The 19,236-nt window shown below is 39.9% G+C and overlaps 1 protein-coding gene across 4 annotated transcripts in view; it reads right to left on the minus strand.

Annotated features, from left to right (window-relative positions):
* Positions 1 to 336: 336 nt before the first annotated feature.
* TSNARE1 (t-SNARE domain containing 1) overlaps positions 337 to 19,236 on the minus strand; it is a 461,526-nt gene continuing 442,626 nt past the window's right edge. For all 4 annotated transcript variants that reach the window (XM_082283165.1, XM_082283162.1, XM_082283164.1 and 1 more), the window contains exon 14: positions 337 to 708. The gene's annotated coding sequence lies outside the window, so the exon portion shown is untranslated. The remainder of the gene's footprint in view (positions 709 to 19,236) is intronic.

A 19,236-nucleotide genomic window follows, 5' to 3' on the forward strand; every position in this document is an offset into this window, starting at 1 on the left:
TTTGGCATTTTTCATGAGATATCTTGCTTGGTTCTTTTTAAAGGCCTTAAAAAAAAAGTAATAGTATGTTTTGCTTATTTGTCCTGCTCTTTCAGTGGTGTTTCTCATGAGTAAATGTAGCATTCTGGGCATACAGTGGGATCAAATAAGCATCTAACCGATGTGTTGTAAATGGCACATGTAATTGTGGAAGTGCTTAGCTCAGATCCAGCAGAGCAAATTCTAAAGCAGCAGTGCACAGTAGGGGAATCTGAGCTAAGTTAATTTTTAAATGTACAAAAACAGTAACAGAAAAAGAAAAAAACAGAACCAGACAAAGCATCTTGACTTTCATGGTTTTAAATGAGCAGAATTGGAGAGCAGGAGCACGTTAAAAACACAAACAATAGAGATGAATTAACAGCTACTTATCTTACAGCACGCTGTATAGCAAATCTGGAGGCAAAGAAATAGCATTCCCCAGACACAGGGGACGTAATTAAAATCTGTAACGTAAGGTAAAACATTTCTACAATGAAGGGGGGAAAATAGGCAAAAATATTCACAATGATAGCAGCACACAGTATAAAACTTAGCTTTTCTTTCATACAATTAGTGCTTGGTTATAGCAGGTTTAACAGGACGTAATCAGTAGCACAGACATGGATGTAGGGCCTGAATGTGCAATGCCTTGAGAATCCATTCCACTTCCCAGGGTGATCACAGGCTCTGCAAAACCAAGAACAGCTGGTGAGTATTCACAGGATCCTCGAAGGATTTCTGATGCAAAGCTGTCACTGATGGAAGGGTTGCTGCTCCCCAAAAAAAGGCACAGTCAACAACGAAGCAGATTAAGCTTAGGAAAGTCTATTTTAACTGATTCCAGTCTAAGGTAATTGTGGAAGTGGAAGGAATGAGGAGACTGGGACAGTTACCCACAGAGGATGTGGACTCCCATCCCTAGAGTCGTTCAAAACCAGGTTGGAAGGGGCTCTGAGTAACCTGGTTTAGTGAAAGATTCCCTGCCCATGGCAGAGAGGTTGGAACAAGATGATCTTTAAGGTCCCTTCCCACCCAAAAGTTTCCATGGTTCTGTGGTTCTATGACTGAGAGTACAGACAAAACAAATTCATGAAGAAAATAGAGCATAGGCTGGTGTAGCAAGGAAAAGAGTAGATTTTGTGTTCTCTTTAATGCCAGCAGTTCTCGTACCTGGAGAAAAGTGCATTTAGTTTTAAAAATATATTTTTCTGCAAAATAGACAAATAATAGAAGACAGTCTGTGACACTGGTGCACTTTGCAGCACAGAATATTTCTAAGAAATTTTAATGTTTCCCATTTTGCCAATCAATGAAAACCTTAGACACTCCTCTGACCAGGAACAACTCATTATAAGTTGTAGATCTCTAATTAGAGATCAAAACTATGTAGATCTAAACCACAAAATGTTTACACTATTCATATAGACAGTTAATGGAATTTTAAAAAGGCAACTTTTTATGAGAGAGCCTGTTCCTCTCCAATTACTGTAAAAGAAACTTCTTAAGAAAGACGTCAGCAGCAGGGTAGCACCTCCGGGATCAGCACTACAGACTTCTGAGGTTACACAGATTGTAATTTTTCACTCACCACCCCACAAAACAGCCCTGTGTGTTTGTAGGAAGCATCACCTACATGATGAAATACATCAGCAGGCTTTTGTAGTGTTTGTGTTTATTCTACCTCTACTTCCTTAGTGACTATTTGTGTGTACATGCAGTGTAAGAAAATCCTGTTAAATTTGTTATCCAGGGTGAGGAAAGGAATGAAAAACTGGTTTGTTATTATTATTACTGAAGATATAACTGATAACAACTTTTTTTCTTTTTTTATAATATTTTTAGTACAGGTAAAAGCCTTAGAAACACTGTTTTAATTATGCTTTACTGCAAACCAACAAGGTGTTAAAATAGTCCATGATCAGACACAAAGCAGCCAAATACAGACACACACATATTTCTATTTATGCTAATTTTTTAAACTGCTCATAATAAGATTGTTCAGATAATATTTTGAAACCAGATGTCCATTGTGTGCTGTGCTGCAGATACAAAGCATAGATGAGGGTTCCTCCCTTGTATTCCCATAAACACCTCAAAGAGGCAATAGAAACACTCTAATGTGAAGGGTACTCTTCTGAAGATGACATTCATCGCAGCTAATTCAAGGTGTAAGTACCTCCATCTGAGTATAATGACTCCCAGGCTTCAGGCTCCTATTACATTAATTACAGATCTAATCAATACAGCTGAAATTTTTTAGGGTGGGGATCATTTGAATAAAGTAATCAACTCCCTATTGACCTAAATTTCACTGGCTGGTATTGAGTTGTATTAACTGCAAAGGGATCTTCAGGATGACACTCTCAGATGCAGAAAGGTTCATTCTGACATCTAAATTTAGCTGCACCAATTCAGCTGGCAAAGTCCTTCTAATGTCGCAAAAGGAGTTGCTCAAGTCACTCACATAAGTGGAAAAGCTCTGGAAAGGGGATGGATACCACTAATCATTTAACCTTTCCTTCCACTTGGGAACTATTCTCGTTTTTCTCTTCATTTAATATTTCACAGAACTTTTAAAAGAGGCAAGGCTTTAAGGTGACCCTTGAAAGCCCCTTCCAACCCAAACCATTTTATGGCCTTATACAATTCTATGATATTTCTACAGGTGCCAATCACCAACATTCATGGCCATAAAAGTGACAGAATCACAGAATGGTGATTCTGGAGATGAAGCAGGGTGATCAGGACTGTGGACAGCTGGAATTTGAATAGCTCCAAGGCTTTAGGCTCCATAATTCTCAGCATCCTGTTTTCCTCTTTGACCACTCTTCTATTATTAAAAAAAAAAAAAAAAAAAAAAAAAAAAAGCTTATGTTTAAACAAATTTTCATATATTTCAGGTTGTGCCCATCGTCTTTTAACCTGTCAGTAGAAATCACTGAGAAGAGCCTTTTTCTACCTTCTTTATCCCCCTGCCTCAGTATTTATAGATGGCAAAGGTCCTCCTGAGCCTTTCCTTCCCCAGGCTGCAGTCCCAGCTCTCTCAGCCTCTCCTCATGTGTCAAGGAGCTCCTGTGTAGGCACACGCATGCCCGTGTACAGGACAGGAAGAACACAGATCTTGTGGACCTTGGACAGGATTCTCCTCCACGGACTGGGATGAAGGGTACCAGGGGTTGGACATGAAATCAAACCCTACTACCAGCCCAGGTCATTGCTCTTAGCAGGCCCTGCAGCTACTGGGGATTCTGAATTTTGATTTGCAGGCAGGGAAAATATTTAACCCTAAAAAAGCCATTTGAATTAGAAATAGGTATTCTACAGACTTGGAGTGCAACAAGAGAGATTCTCCAGAACACAAGCTGGCTAAAAGATATGCTGGACCAACAACCCAACAGACTTCATGTATGTTTCAGGTTTACTTGAGGGTAAAATGAGTTATTATGAGTTACTGAGAAAGAACTTGAGTTCTGTCATACTCTAGGTTACGATTAAAGATGGTTTTTTACTTTTTGCTGTAGTAATAATTACGCTGAGTTTAGCAGATCTACTTACAAACTACACAGTCTTGTCTTGGTTGCTATACAAACAGAGAGCTAAATAACAATCTTTAGAAAGAAAGAAATTAAAATTATGTTAGAACATATCTTAGGGGTTTTATTAATATCTGGGGAACTTTACCAGTAGAAACCTGTCTGACTTGAGACTGTCTGTGCATTTTCTGTGAGTTATTTCTATTACTTTCATAGTCATTCAAAGGAAACAAATTTATTTATCTTGATTTTTTTTTTTTCTTCATGCATAAAGAGAGAGGGCAAATAAAAAAAGGACCCTGCTGCTATCAGGGTGCTAAAATTACGTTTCTGTGCAAGCTGACAGATCTCTTTACTAAGAACTGTAAAAACAGACTGTAAAGAGCTGCTCCAGCCACATGGTAGCTCTAAGCTGCCACAGAAACCTGAGCTATGGATCCATCCTCCAGCCCTCCTTGGCTTCAGAGAAGCATCTCTCCCTTCTTTGAGGTTTACAGTGTAGACTCTGCTCATTTATTTAGTCTGGGCTGTTCTGCCTGTGAATTAAAGAGGTGTTCTCATGGGACGATAAATTATCCAGAGTAATAAACTAATTTGTCTCTACCTGCTGTTATTTCAAATCAAGTGAGATCTCTGTCTAGGCAAATATGAGGACACGTATCACGCTGTGTAAATAAGCTGTGATATCACAACCTTCGACTTTTGCAAATTTGTATGGATTTAAGAATTTCTCATAGATATGAATCTCAATGAACTTCTCTGTTGGAGAAGGCTCATCCAGATAAATCATAGTGACCATGATAGTCATAGTAGATGACCATTATATATGCAGAGGGTTTTGGCCAGTTAAATGGTTCTCTGAAAGTGTGAAACAGTGACATTCATTAGAAGCTGACTGATATGATCAGAGGTGGCTCACGAAATTATCAAGTGGAATTCTGCATCTGTGAAAGAGAAGAGATGATCCAAAGCTCATTAAAGTCCACGTAAACACTCTCACTGACTTTATCCAGCCTTGCACCAGGCCAATATGAAAGCTCTTGCAGCTGCTCTGCAAAGTCATAGTCTGCAAACCCACACTGTTAAGGAAAGACTGACTGATTGTCCAAAGGATGGAAAATATAGGACAGAATGAACAGATGCATTTTGGTGGTGAGCACTGAAAACATGGACATGAAAACAGCTTGTCCGAGTTATTTAAAGACTCCTCCTCAACATGTCAAACTCAGGCATGGAGTGAGCATGTGCCAGAGCTGGACCCTCAGCACAGGTATCCTGAGTTGCAGCCAACAGAAAGGAAATTTAAAGTCCTTGAGTCAATTTTGCCTTTTATTTTTTTGTTTAATTCATTTTTATTTTGTTTTATTTTGATTTTTTTCAGTGTTCTAATGGACCCCTTTCCAAGGCACTACTCGCTTTTGATATTTTCAGACTGAAACTTTCCCATATGCAAATTTACACTAATTAAACCCATGTCACAATATACTTTATTTATCTACTTTCCTCTGAAACTGTTGCATATTCTATAGAGTTTCAGATGTAAATTGCAAAGTAGCTTCCAAATATCACAGAGCTGAAATCCTGTGACACCATCTCATTCATGATAAGAATGTAGAACCTAAATTAATCTGTGAGGCTGATGGTGGAGAGAGCATCTTGTAACATGAGGATCTAAATTTTCTATTTCTGAACCCCCTAAGAGAGTATTAAAAGGAAAGTAGGAAATCTCTGGTTGTTTACATTTTTCTGGCTCTAGTCCCTTGTAGTTGCTAATATTCTGATTTTCTTTTCCTGACAATATGGTAAATATGCTTTTGTTCTCTGTTCAGGATTCAACAGATCACCAGCTTTGGATATCGACATCGAATTTACCCTAAGTCAGATAACCTTTCTCTGCAGCTGGGGTGCAATTCACAGCTTAACTCACTCGAAATTAATCTCTTCCATCTGTGCTGGTGGGAAATGGCCTCTGAAAACCCTTTCTGATCACTTTGATAAAGGTTTCAACATGGGCCTGATATAATGGCTTTATTATATACATAAATTTTAGTGATGCATTTTCAGGATAGAAAAGAAAAAAAAAGACATGGAAAGGAAGAAAAAGGTCACAATACTAAGAAAACCTGTGGTGTTTCCTGTCTCTTTCAAGCTGAAGTTAATCAGATAGCAGATTAATCTGAGAATTATATTACTGACATTGTAAACCTTCCAGGCCTTTAGCTGGGCCTTTTTTCAAGTGTAGTACATGATGATGAGATTTTGCCTTCAGTAAAGACTGTTTCATCAGTTAAAGTTCGTATTTTTAAAGAATCCTTCCCACTAATTTTCTAGGGAAGCAAATGATGTCCACTTTTCATTACAGGATTTCTTTAGTGCACAACTGCCCACAGCAGGAAAGCTGCTGTTTTTATTCAGCCACACTGGTCATTTCTGCTTATACTGGAGTTTTAACAGCAGCTTCTTAAAATAGGACAGACCTAATAACCCAAGAGTCTTGTGTCAGAAAAAAATTAGATGGCAGGATGATGATATACCCCGTGCAATATTGCTTAATATTCACTTACACATTTATTTCCCCTGTGCATTCTCTAAATGGCATCAATGGTTCCCAGCAGCCACCTTTGTTTCAACTTCACTGAAATAATTTCTTTTTTCTGTTTAGAAAGATGCCTCAGTAGAAATCCAGGTCCTTTGGAAGTACAGAAGATTTTTGGCCCTGATATCAAGTTCTTCAAATCTGTCAGCTGCAAATCATTGTTAAAATAGGACTTTTAGATAAAGATATTAGTGTAAGTGCATGGGCATCTTTTAGGGACCATCACAAGAGCACAGGTGGGTTTTGTGAAGAGTATGGGTTAATCCTAAAGCACAACTAAATCAAGGAATTAGATAACACTGGGAACAAAACAAGACAAAAAAAACCCCAGCAACAAATCCCAAGCCCATAGTCCAGGCACTGTTTGGGGGTCCAAGGAAGGTGTTGTCTATCTAAGTCACCTCCTTGGGATTCACTACATTAAAATAAATCCCAAATCTTTTCCATCTTCGTGCTTGAAGTTAGTCATGCGCCCAGTAGGAATTTGCCCCTTGCATTTCTGTCAGAACCCTAAAGATTTGTCTTAGCAGTGAACAGGGCATGGCAAAGTTTTTAAGAAACGTGCAACTGGTACTCATATAAACCTGTAAAAAAAGGTCTGCAGCAGTTCAGAGTTTGCACCTGGGAGGCAAAGCTGCAGAGGATGGCATAATAATGGCAAGAGATATAATAGCTGATATCACATTTCAGAAGTGAATATTGCTAGCTGAACTTTGGGGATCATGAGAAAATTCATTTCACAAAGGTGGAATGCCCAGCGCCTGGGAGGTGACACGTAATGAATTAGAGTAATTTGCCCAACCTGTTAAAAACAAATGCTGTTATAGAAGTAGCAGGACCATCTGCATAAAGATTTTTAAATTACCTGATGTTGAATATGTGAAACATCGGGTAATGACATTGCAAACTCAGCTCTGATTAAATGGCAAGTGAAGAGTGAATCTCAGCAGCATTGTCTTATCACATTAAAACAAGGGGAAAATCTATTTATGAGTGAGTTGACCTCATTTTTTCTCTCATAGCCCGCTGTGCGTGGCAGAGTTGGGTTTGATTGAAAAGTCATTGCATAGTTCTTTAACATGACAGTGTTTAATCCAAGAAAAAGTTCGTTTCAACCTCCAGCAACATTTTTTTTTTGAGTGATACACTTGATATAAGCCCTGAATGCATTTTTCGAGGTTGTGTGAAGTTTAAAATTTGGGTTCTAACAAGTTCACCCAGAAAGTTCTGACAGGAAACCCCAGGAGCTACCTAAAGCACAAACTTCATGCCTGTACTACAGCAAGTAAGAAGAGAGAAAGAATCAAACCCACTCAATAATAAGGTCTTGCTTCTTCTCAAGGTCACAAATCACAGATGCTTCCTCCAAAAAAATGTGTACTCATTTTCTCTTAATATTACTTTTCTTGTAGAAGCATTGTCATCCTGTTTAGCCTGGAGAAAAAGGAGGCTGAGGGGTGGCCTTATTGCTGTCTACACCTACCCGAAAGGGAAGTTACAGTGAGGTGGGTGTCAGTCTCTTCTCCCGGGTAACAAATGACAGGAGAAGAGGAAATGGTCTCAAGTTGTGCCAGGGAAGATTTAGAGTTGATATTAAGAGAATTTCTTTCACAGAAAGAGTTGTAAAGCATTGGAACAGGCTGCCCAGGGAAGTGGTGGAGTCACCATCAAATGTGTTCAAAAAATGTGTGAGTATGTACCTGAGGACTTGGTTTAGTGGTGAACTTGGTGGTGGTGGTAGGGGGACAGTTGAACTCAATGACCTTAGAGGTCTTTTGGAACCTTAATAATGCTATGATTCTACTTCTCAAAAAAAATCCTTGTCATTTGGGAGTTCCTTCACAACATTGCAATAACAAACTACAGAAATTTATCTGGAGTCATCTTTTTCTGAGGACTGAAATGCAGAAGAGTGAGGCTCAAGGTGCAGAGAAGAGCTATGACTTTATTTTGTTGCCTTGACAAAAAGGTTAAAATTTCCAGCAATCTATGATCTAAATTTAAGTGACTGAATGACCAAGAAAATACCATTGGTTGTTCTCCATCCACGGGTTCACTTTGCACTTTAAGCTGCAGTAACTTTGCTCAGCTACAAGAGGGTTCTGTGAAAGAGGCCACATCTCTTCTGGTCTGAGCAGCCACTGCCTTTCTCTAGCAAGACAGGGCTCCCTGACTCACATTTGGCAATTCCTGTAGTGAGGAGGGAGGAAGGAGAGAGAAGAGGAGAGAAGAGCAGCTTCATGAATATGTGGAATTATTCTGGGAAGCACTCAGGATAATGTGAAAATGAGACACATAAAACACTGGCCAGCTAAGAGACTAAGAAAGATTAGATAGCAGATCTGGCAAGTCATCCATTTGCACCAATGTGGCAAATCTTGTGGTATTTTGGGAACAGGCAGAATTACTGGCATTTGGCTTTCATCTTGGATTAAGGATCAGGAAGAAAAATGCTGACTTATGTTAAAATGTGTCTGGTTGCAGGACAAATTCAAGGAGATGGATGCTTCAGCACTGGAGTACACAGCCAAGGCTGCCAAGGATGCAAATCTCTCAGTGCCCATCCAGTGCCTCGTTACTATTTCACCATCCCTGAGAACCTGCCGTGGGGAAATACCAGGCTTTCACCTTGCAGCTGCTTTTAACTACAGAGCAAGCAAATCAGAGCTGTAAAAGGTGACAGAAACCCTTAAATTCTCATTCACGTGTTACTGGAAATAAACCTTAAAAAAGCCCACAAAATGGTTGGCATTAAACTATTCCAGCTAAGGGAGCAGGAGCTGTGTGCTCCAGTTCTGCTTAAAGGGAGCTGGTGGAAAGAATAATGTGGTTTGTGCAGAGCTAGAGAAAATGAGAGCTGAAAAGGTTTCCTGTCAGGAAAGAAAAACACACTGGCATAGCAAGTGTTGCTGTCTCACACACTGATGGGTGTTTTCACAGCAGCAGCAATACATATTTAAACACAATAAATACCTTCCTCAGATAATTTTTTAAAAGACTACTTAACTATGAAGGAAACAAAACTGATTTTAGTCAATGAGGACAGAGATGGAATGGATAAAACTCCTAACATTGGAAATAGAACTGCAACTTAACAAGGTTTTCATTAAGAACAGCACTGGAAATAAATTGCTGCATAGAGAGATAATTAAAAAAGAACTAATAAATTATATAGATGTAAATATAATGCATTTTTTTCATCCATCTGAGCTCTGGCTGTTATACTCTGGGTGATGCTGGTTTTACACACATATGTTGGTGTTATTCCCACAGATGGTGCCAGGGCTGAGGCACAGGATGGAAGGATGCTTCACATGTTTGCTTTGCTTACACTCTAACAGTAAGTGCTGGATTAATGCAAACCCTAATCCAGAAAGGAGATATTTTAGTAGACACCAGGGAGACTAATGCAGTTGATCCCTGTTTATGGCAGGAAAATGCACATATGTCAGGGATTTCACTCTGATATTTGTAGATAACCTTGATAAATCTTTCGGACACCTCCTCATTTGGACCTTAGTGGGCTGTTCATACATACGGGTAAAAACAGCTGAGCTGACTTTCCTTTTGATCTCTTCCACCATCCTTCCAGTGTAGGTGGGTGAAATATCCTGCCTAGTGGATGTTTATTCTGTTTTCTACTGCTCTAGAGTAGTCAATACGGAATATTATCGATGAGATTCTTTTCATTCAAATTCAAATGCTCCAGATCAACACAAATCACCCTTATTTCTCTTTAGAGAGGAGAGAGGACAGTCTGGCTCATCTTTAATGAATCTATTCAGTAGCTAAAAAACCAAAAATCTATGTATTAGCCTGAAAGGGAACATCAAGTGACAAGTTCAGGTTTGGTTGTCTAAACTTCAGTGACATTAATCTCATCTTTCTTCTGTTCACAGGTTTTTATGATTTGGCTTGCATATTTTTTCTATAAATAATTTTTAGTGACCAGATGGACGAGTGTTGCAACCACTAGTATCAGAAAGAAGCCGTTATTCATAATGTGCCCTGAAATTTAGAACATCTGCCCTTCCTTCCTTCCTTCCTTCCTTCCTTCCTTCCTTCCGAATTCCGAATTCCGAATTCCTTCCGAATTCCTTCCTTCCGAATTCCTTCCTTCCGAATTCCTTCCTTCCTTCCTTCCTTCCTTCCTTCCTTCCTTCCTTCCTTCCTTCCTTCCTTCCTTCCTTCCTTCCTTCCTTCCTTCTTCCAAATTCCTTCCGAATTCCTTCCGAATTCCGAATTCCTTCCTTCCTTCCGAATTCCTTCCTTCCTTCCCCTTTTTTTAATGTACACACAGAGTGTTCCCATTTTCATATGGAATCCAGATTATCTTCATTTTCTTGGGCAGCATTATTGGAAGTAAACATAAGTATCAACTCTCATGCTAGATCCTACTGAGACCCATCTAATGAAAGCCTTATAAATTCTTTAGTTACCGCATGGATACAACTCCCATCTTATTTTCCCCATAATGCTCTTCATGCATGGAAACGCAATCCTCTCCTCTAATATGTATGTTCTCCTGCCATCCTCACCAAAAATGAATAAAATAAAATCCCCAGACTGAAGGGAAGAATAGAAAAATATTTCAAAGAAAGAACTCTGAGTTACTAAGCAAGAAACAATGTCAGAATTTCCTGAGCATGAAAATCAGAAGCTTGGACAGTGTCTGAGAGAATATTTTATGTACATCTGTCATTACTCTTCCTTGGGTGTCTGTTCATGGGTGCTGCTGGAGACAGTGAATGGGTGAAACATTCTTTTGTGCTGGCCAGGCTGGGTGTCCTCACATTCCCCAAATCAGCTTTGTCAGATTTATCAGGGTGCTGCGTCCATTTAACTCCTCCCTGTTTATTATCACTGCTGGGAAGAGCAGCACTAAAGGGATTAGGTAGAGTTCCAGAAGTGGCTCCATTTTCTTTTGAAAAGAAACAGGAGTTTGTTGGGGAGGGAGGATAATCATGAGTAGTCACTGAAGAGCCAGTTGTGCATTATATAGTCTGCATTGTGCCTCTGGTTCCATTTCTGTGAACAGAAATGATTAAGATTTTACTTACTCCTTAGCATGTAGTGCTATAAGGGATTAAGAGACAAAAGAGGAGAGATGAAGTATTTAAGGGCTCCAGGAGACAAAGAGAAAACTTTTGGGCTTCAAAGAAGCCTTTTTACAGCTCAAGTCTACTAATAAACTACTAAACAAAAGGCAGAGGAAGAAGAAAGGAATATTTTTTTAGACATTTTTAACATATCTTGGATACTACAGTGACTGAGGTGTTTGATATGCTTAACATAAAAGTGAAAAACTAGTGTAGACAAAATACAAGATAGGATACTCCAGGGAGTTACTGTGAATCCATGGAATGGAAAGAGATTTTTCAGTTTTCTTTAACTCTATGTCTGTGTAGTTGTTTGAAAAGCAGAATAATTTTGGTAGTTGATGCACAGCCTTCTCTGTCCAGCATAACCGAGATCTCCAAGACAATGGCATTTACCAATGAATTTTGGCACTGCCCATGGACTTTTTCAGAGTGATTTTACTGGACATCATATTTAATGGGATTGAACAGAAGCCTACACATCCTCACATGCACCAAGCAAGTGGAGATCCTCTCCCCTCGGATACTGAAATTTCCTCTTAACAAGAATGACAGCAGCACTGAAAAACAAAGCAAGCAACCAAAGAACAAAAAATCCATAGTATTTATTATTTATCAGCTGCAGTTGGCAGCAGTTGGAAGAATCAGAATAAACTCAAAGTATACCTTGCCAAGTCTCTCTTTAGATATCTTTTGCCTTCACTGCATGGGATTCCTAGTTTGGAATTCCTTCTTTGGAAGTGGCAGATTCCTGCAGCACCACACCCCAGTCCATCACTCAAAGTGACACCTCAAAGCACACAGATCCTCTCTATATCCCCCCCTCAATAAAGCTGAAGTGCAGCTGCATCTGGAAATAAAGAACTCCCTCCTCCTCTGCAGCAGATGGAGCCCAGAGCACACCCTTGTCTCAGAAGCAGTTGGAAAGATGTAGTTGGAAAGATTCCTCCACAGTAGGAGAGACCACATGCTCTTAGGAGAGCAGTTTGCCTGTTATCACCAACTCTGAGGATGAAGGAGAAGTGAATCATTATGAGAAGGATGGGAACACTCACTGATACATGTCAGGCTGTGATTTAGACCAGCTTCATCTTTGTTCTTTGGTGAGGAATAGTAAATATTTTAAGGGGAAACCACGATGCTACTTAAAAAGCACTTACCTAATTAAACCTCAAGTGCAGAAATCTTTATTCTGCAGAGCAGCACTCTGTGGTGCTCAGCACCTCAGGCTATACCTCAGCCATATGGCACTTTAATAGGCACTAGCAGAGGGAGCCCTTTTTATATTTTAACAGATGGGTGCAAGCTACTGGGGTTGGAGCAGAGGGCAGAATGAAAGAAAATGTAAGGAAAGAAAATCAAGAAAAAGACAAAGTTCAAAGGATGAATTCTTACTGAACTCTTCCACTTCTGCTTAAAACAGCTTGAGGTCTTGTTTCTTTCCTAGAAGGAGCTTCTGTTGTTTCCGGCCCCTTGGACTCAGACTCGCTGATCACAAACCATTTCACAGCAGATTTACTGTGTGAGGCATTGTCCTTGCAGCAGAAATACTGCTGATTTCAGTCTGCTGGTCTAGCAAATACTTGCATAAGTTTAGGAGTAGGATTCAAGTTTTACTAGTGGGTTTTTTTTGCTGTACCTGTGCCCCTGCATATCTCAACAAGTTTGGGCTGTACAAAAAAAGACTAGAAGACCTCAGAAGGGAAAGTCAGTGCAGAGCATGTGGCAGAGGAAACAGGGTAAAGAGAATCCAAGAATTGAGAGACCTATTTGAAAATAACTAATTTATTGAAATTATTAACTTTCAGATAGGTCCTGATCTTGTGGCCAAGAAGGCCAATGGGATCCTGGGATGCATCAGGAAGAGCATTGCCAGCAGATTGAGGGAGGTGATCCTGCCCCTCTACTCAGCCCTGGTGAGGCACATCTGGAATGCTGTGTCCAGTTCTGGGCTCCGCAGGACAAGGGAGACATGGAACTCCTGGAGCAGGTCCAGGGAAGGACTGTGAAGATGATTTGAGGACTGGAGCATCTCTCTTACAAGGAAAGGCTGAGGGAGCTGGGGATGTCCAGACTCGAGAAGAGACAGAAGGAGGAGCTCATCCCTGTCAGTGTCTGCAGGGCGGCCTCAGAGCAGGGACCAGGCTCTGCTCAGTGGGGCCCAGCAATGGGACAAGAGGAATGGGCAGGAACTGATGCCCAGGAAGTTCCACCTGGACATGGGGAAGAACTTCTTTCCTGTGCAGTGACCAAGCACTGAACAGATTTCCCAGGGAGGGTGTGGAGTCTCCCTCACTGGAGATGTTCCAGACCCCTCTGGACACAATCCTGTGCCCTGTGCTCTGGGATGGCCCTGCTTGAGCAGGGAGGTGGCACCAGCTGACCCCACTGTGGTCCCATCCACTCTGACCCATTCTGTGATACCATGTGATCTGGTGAGACTGTGCTTTTAATTACAGCAATTTAATTACAGCAATTAGACTATCAGCCAAAGGGACCATAGGGCTAAAGGAATATTATTCCATTTACATTGTGGTTGCTACATGGTTTAATGTTTCCCAAATCTGTTTGGATGGCTGCCATTTCATAGCTTTGTTGCCTCACCCAAAATGTTGTGTTATGCCTGTCACATCTTCCTATCTTTCCTTTCCAGTGTTTCCATAAATACCATTCCTTTCATCACATGCACTTGTTTCCCACTTCACAGGGTAAGTTTACTTTGTCCCAAAAGGCCTGCAGCAACTTGGTGGCAAGTTTTTACCCTCTGGGGATTGATAGGCACCTCATTCTAGGGAGCTCTGATGCAGAGCTGCATCATTCAGCATGGCACTGCAGATAATGTTCTCTGCTGACATTCCTGCACCAATTCTGGGACTGTATCACCCAGGGTTAAGTACCTGCAGCAGCTCAGATAACCTTCTGCAAGAACACACAACATGCAAGGTATTTAATGTGTGCTCTTGATAAAACACTGTGTTACCTTATTCTATAGAAACTCGGAATCCATAAAATGTATTAAATATTTACTTAATCAGTGATTTTTCTCTATTTGTTCTATCTTCCAGTGTCCATCCATAAAAAAAAATGTTCTGTGAATGTGTTCTCAGAGCATTAATTCCTTTATTGAGAAACTTTCTCATTATTTTAATCCTCCATTTGAATTTCTTATGAAGAAAATTATAATTAATGTAGAGTTTTTATTTTCATTACTATTCATCACTCTCTGCAATAGTTCATATTTTAAAAAGGCAAAACTGGATGTTTCCAACAAAGCACAGATTTCATATTGGATTTTACTGAATTTTAACTCCAAGAAATAGTAAACGGAAATGTGTTAAAATGTTTATGTGTATTTCAAATTGTATTTCCCGAAGTGTCTGTAGATCTATGCCAGATTTGAATGCCTGTGGGGGAAAATTAGATCTACTCATGGCTGTCACACTGGAAATCTTTTGATGGGCCTAGCAGGTCATGCCAGCCATGGTATCAAATTATATTCTTAGAATATTATCAATTCTTATATTAAAATTTCCTTTTATTTAACACTCTGGAGACTTTTGACTGGAACTACCTGGTTTATATGTTTAGGGTTGTTTTTATTTTTTCCTACATGGCCAGGCCTGTTTTCGTCAGGTTTTACTCAATAATTGAGAAGAAATTGTCATGGATCAGCTGTACACAGGGGTAGGATATTCTAAGTCCAGCATGGGGTTCATGCAGTCAACAACAGAGTTTCGGCAATGCATCTGCTTTTTTCTGCTTTGGAAATGCCTGGTTTTAGTTGGGGTTTTTTTTGGGAGGGGGATTCTTTTAATGGATCTTTTCTAGCTGAACCAAACCTGTGCAAACTGAAAGCAAGAAGCTCTTCCAACCTGAAAGTGAGAAAACAGCCGTGATGAACCCTCTGTTAGGAAACTGGAAGGCGTTGCACCATCTTTGGGAAGTTGGTTGTAAAACTGCTGCAAATATACTGGGTCTGGTTCTCGCATTAGGAACATTTTATGCTTAATGTAATTCAGTTTATGGCCCCAATGCACTGCAAGAGTGGTGTAAATTGGTGTTAAAGTTAATGAGAATTAGGCCTAGGGAGTCTAATATTTGCTTTCTACAGTGTTAGAAATTACTTCTGTTGTTTTATAGCAGTGTTTAAAAGTCAGCACAGAGACATTATAAATAAAAAAACTTGGGTCACATCCATCCCTCTATCCATCCATCCAAGAGAAATGCAACATTTGATACAGAATGTAAGCCCTGATTTAATTACAAGTAGGATTAATTTGGCCTTTTAAATGTAGATGTGGATACAGTACTTTCTCTAAATCCATGTCTTTCAATCATTTAAAATCAGCAGCACTTTATTCAAAGGTAAAAGTTTTCATGAGCTTCATTTCACATTTCTTCTGTGAGTAAAAAATGATGCAAGGATAACAATGATAAATGCAAATAGTGTCTCATGAATAAGTTTCAAAATGCTGACAGAAAATATCTGCCCTTGCATGAAAGAAATGCTTTGGGAAAACAGAAACAGAGATTTCCTTTACCTTCAAATGTAATAACCTTTTTAATGACTTGGGAGCCATCTGATTGTTTGTTATGAATCTCTCTGTTTCTGCTTATGTAGGGATTTTGTTTATTATTATGGTGGTATTTGTCTTTCTCGATCTAAAACTGGTTGGTGCCCAAAGGAAAGCATTAAAAAAGAATTCACAAATTTCTGGTATTTCATCATTTCAGTTATATTTTAGCAAATATTCAGTTCTCTGAGGTACTCTCAGAACTGTATTTTGCAGTGGTGTTATATTTCTATGAGGCTGGAGAGAAATATCACAGAAATCCAATAATACAAATGCATTGAGACTGTTCTTTTTAGAAGGGAAAATCTGTACGACTACAAAAAAGCAGTTGCAATCCATGCAGATGCTCTTTGCATTTTCTTACTAAAAATGATCATTTTTATATGGACCAAAATAAAACAAAAAAAATACTTTTAAGTATATTTACTGCCATACATTATTTGAAGACAAAGGGCAGGAGATAAACCTTAATAATTCATACGACAAGGGGAAAAGGCCTCAAGTTGTGCCAGGGGAGATTCAGGTTGTATATTTGGAAAAGTTTCTTCACTGAAAGAGTGGTTAAACATTGGAACAGGCTGCTCAGGGAAGTGGTGGTGTCACTGTCCTTGGGAGTATTTAAAAGATGTGGCACATTTGATACGGTTTACTGGGCATGATGGGATTCAGTCAGAGGTTGGATCTGATCTTTTGTTGGGGTGTGTCAGCCTGCTCTCGGGCTGAAACCATCAAATGTCAGTCACCAGAAGAGATCACTGCGATCTAGGTTACCTCCCCCGGGTGGCTCCCAATCCTAAATTACCTCCCCCTGTTCTAGAAAGTTCTCCCTTTTGTAGTTAATAATTGGTTCCCTGTTATGACTCCTGCCTCCCTGTTTTCCCCATTTGTTCTGAAAAATTGTATCCTCCCCTCTGCTTGTACCCCTTTGGTTGTTTTCTCTTTCCCTGCCTTACTCCACCCCCCCATAAAGGGGGCTAGCCCGCGTCTCCTCGGCGCTTTTTGCTGGTCCCTGGTCCTTCCTGCAAATAAACCTGTTGGAACTCACACCAGAAGCCCCTCCCGCCTTCTTTGCCTCCGGGCTAACGCCAGCCTGATCATCGGCTGCCCGATGTGTTTCCTCTGAGGAGGAGCCAGCGCACGCACCCATCCCACGCCGATTCCACTGAGCCGTCCAGCGAGGATGCTGTGGAGGCCAACGCTGCATCCCCTCTGCCCCAGGGCACGCCGGGGCTTGTGCTGACAAGCCCCCGGTTGCGTTAATCTTTGAGGTTTTTTTCCAACCTTAATGATTCTATCATTCTATGATTTAATACAGGTAATCAAAATATTTCTTGGAAATGGTGCTCAAAGTTCAGTGTCCTGAAAACCATCTCAGTGAGAGAGCAATACTCAAATGACATGGCAAAGGAGGTGTCTGATCTTTACATAAACTTAAGTATTGTTATTTTTTGAAATTTCATAGATATTCAAGGTTGGTCTCTCTATGGTATAAAAATCCTATTGAAGAAGCATTTTTTACATGGACTATCAATTTGCGATAACTGAAAATATGTCTCATGGGAATCTCTGCAAACCTCAGTGACAAAATTATATGCTCCAGGCTTGAGGTTTCTTCCAGGTAATTAAAAAAGGACACATAGCAATCCCAAATCCAGTGAAGAAAAGATCAAATTAAAAATATTGCCTCCAAAATGCTGCAAAGTATAGTCCAGAAAATCATACAAAGGCTTTAATATAATCCTTTAACATAAAACTGGAGTGGTTCTTTTGGAAACTCAAGGAATTATGATTCACTGCTCACAGAGTTTAAAATCAAAATACACATAAACATAATTTGTAGCTAATTTTTTTGGGGTAGTCATTACAGAGAATGTTCAATAAGGAACTTGAAGAAGAAAAGGGAAATAAATTTCCTTTTCTTTCCCTATCCAGGGATCAAGAAAGCAGAAATGCCAAGGTCCACTTACTGCCTTGAAACACAAAGGCTGACAATTAACATTTCTATTTAGAAGTTGGTGTAATTTTCTCCTCTCCAGTATGCACTAATTAGCTCTGGAAATGCAAAATATGTTTGTGTAACTTTGTGGATTCTCATTTTTAAACTTTGCAATCAGAAGGACAGAAATTCCTATTAATGCCAATCTTTTTGCTTAATGCTTTCCTCTTCTGATTTTTTTTTTTGCTTGTTTGCTTGTTTTGTTTTAAAGCACTGCCAGTGGAAGAACTACACTTATTTTGTAGAATCTGTTTCTAAAGTGCATAGATGGCTTTCCAAATCCTATAAAATCACACTTCTTACAGTAAAGAAAGAGAGAAAAAAAGGACAGTTTGCTGAAGCAAATTATCTCTTGAAGAATTCACAATCACATGGGCTGCCTTCAACATCAGCAGAACATCACACTTCAACATAACCATATGTCATGGTTTAGCATAGTTTGGTTTTTTAGTAAAGAAGGCTCCATCAGCCACGGAAGTGATTCTCTTGCAAAGAGGTGCTTACAGCTTCCTCTGTGACCTGACAGAACCTATCAACTGGCTAGTTTGAATACTGGCAACTTTTTAAGCCACTTAAGAAGCTTGACACGCCTCTGTGATCCACATTTAAGAACAAACAGAGCCTGGGAAAGCTCTCTTGTCTTCCGGCTTTCAGACAGGTAGCAAGGAAGGAGAAGGGCCTCTATTCCAAGAGATGAAGATGCTCCCAAAGATGGATGAAGAGAACCTTTGTTTTTGAACAGCTCAACCTTAAAATGGTACCCCAGTAGCTCAGGATTGGACCCTCGAAAGCAGCTGTGGGGAAAGCTGTAAGTTGGGGGAAGGGACTCTCACATGCAAGCAGAGAACCACCTCGGGCAGCTGTCTCGTGATACTGAAGCCATGAGAGAACTTCTTGTGGAGATGTCTCCATAGCATGAGCAAGAGAGACTCCTCTCCCTAAGTGAACTGAAAAAGATTATTACAGAGGTGGTAAACTGACTGAAAATCTCAAGGGTTGTCTTTTTACATTGTCAAGAAAGGTGGGGGGAGGAGGAGTGTTCTGAAGGTTTAGTCTGATTTTTTTTCCTTTCTTTTAGTTCTGTTAATAAACTGCTTTATATTCTCTTCAGTTTTGTGCCTGCTTTGCTTTTTCCTAATTCTTATCTCACAGAAGCAAAATAAGTAAGTAATGGATATTTTGAACCATATCACTACACCATAAGTTTGTAGAAAAGAAAAGTTAAATATTCCATCACCAGCACATCCATCTCCTTCTGCCATATGCCATTTCCCTTCTCCTATTTGCATTTGAAAGTCTTCTACAGCGTTGCCTCCATACCATATTTGGGGAAGAGACCTCAGAAGAGACGGCTTGAAAGGGAAACATCTGTCATGGGCCCTGGTGTCACATGCTAGAAGTGACTTTGTAAGCTGAC

Source organism: Coloeus monedula (assembly GCF_965178545.1).
Source record: "Coloeus monedula genome assembly, chromosome: 1".
In the NCBI taxonomy this organism is placed as follows: domain Eukaryota; kingdom Metazoa; phylum Chordata; class Aves; order Passeriformes; family Corvidae; genus Coloeus; species Coloeus monedula.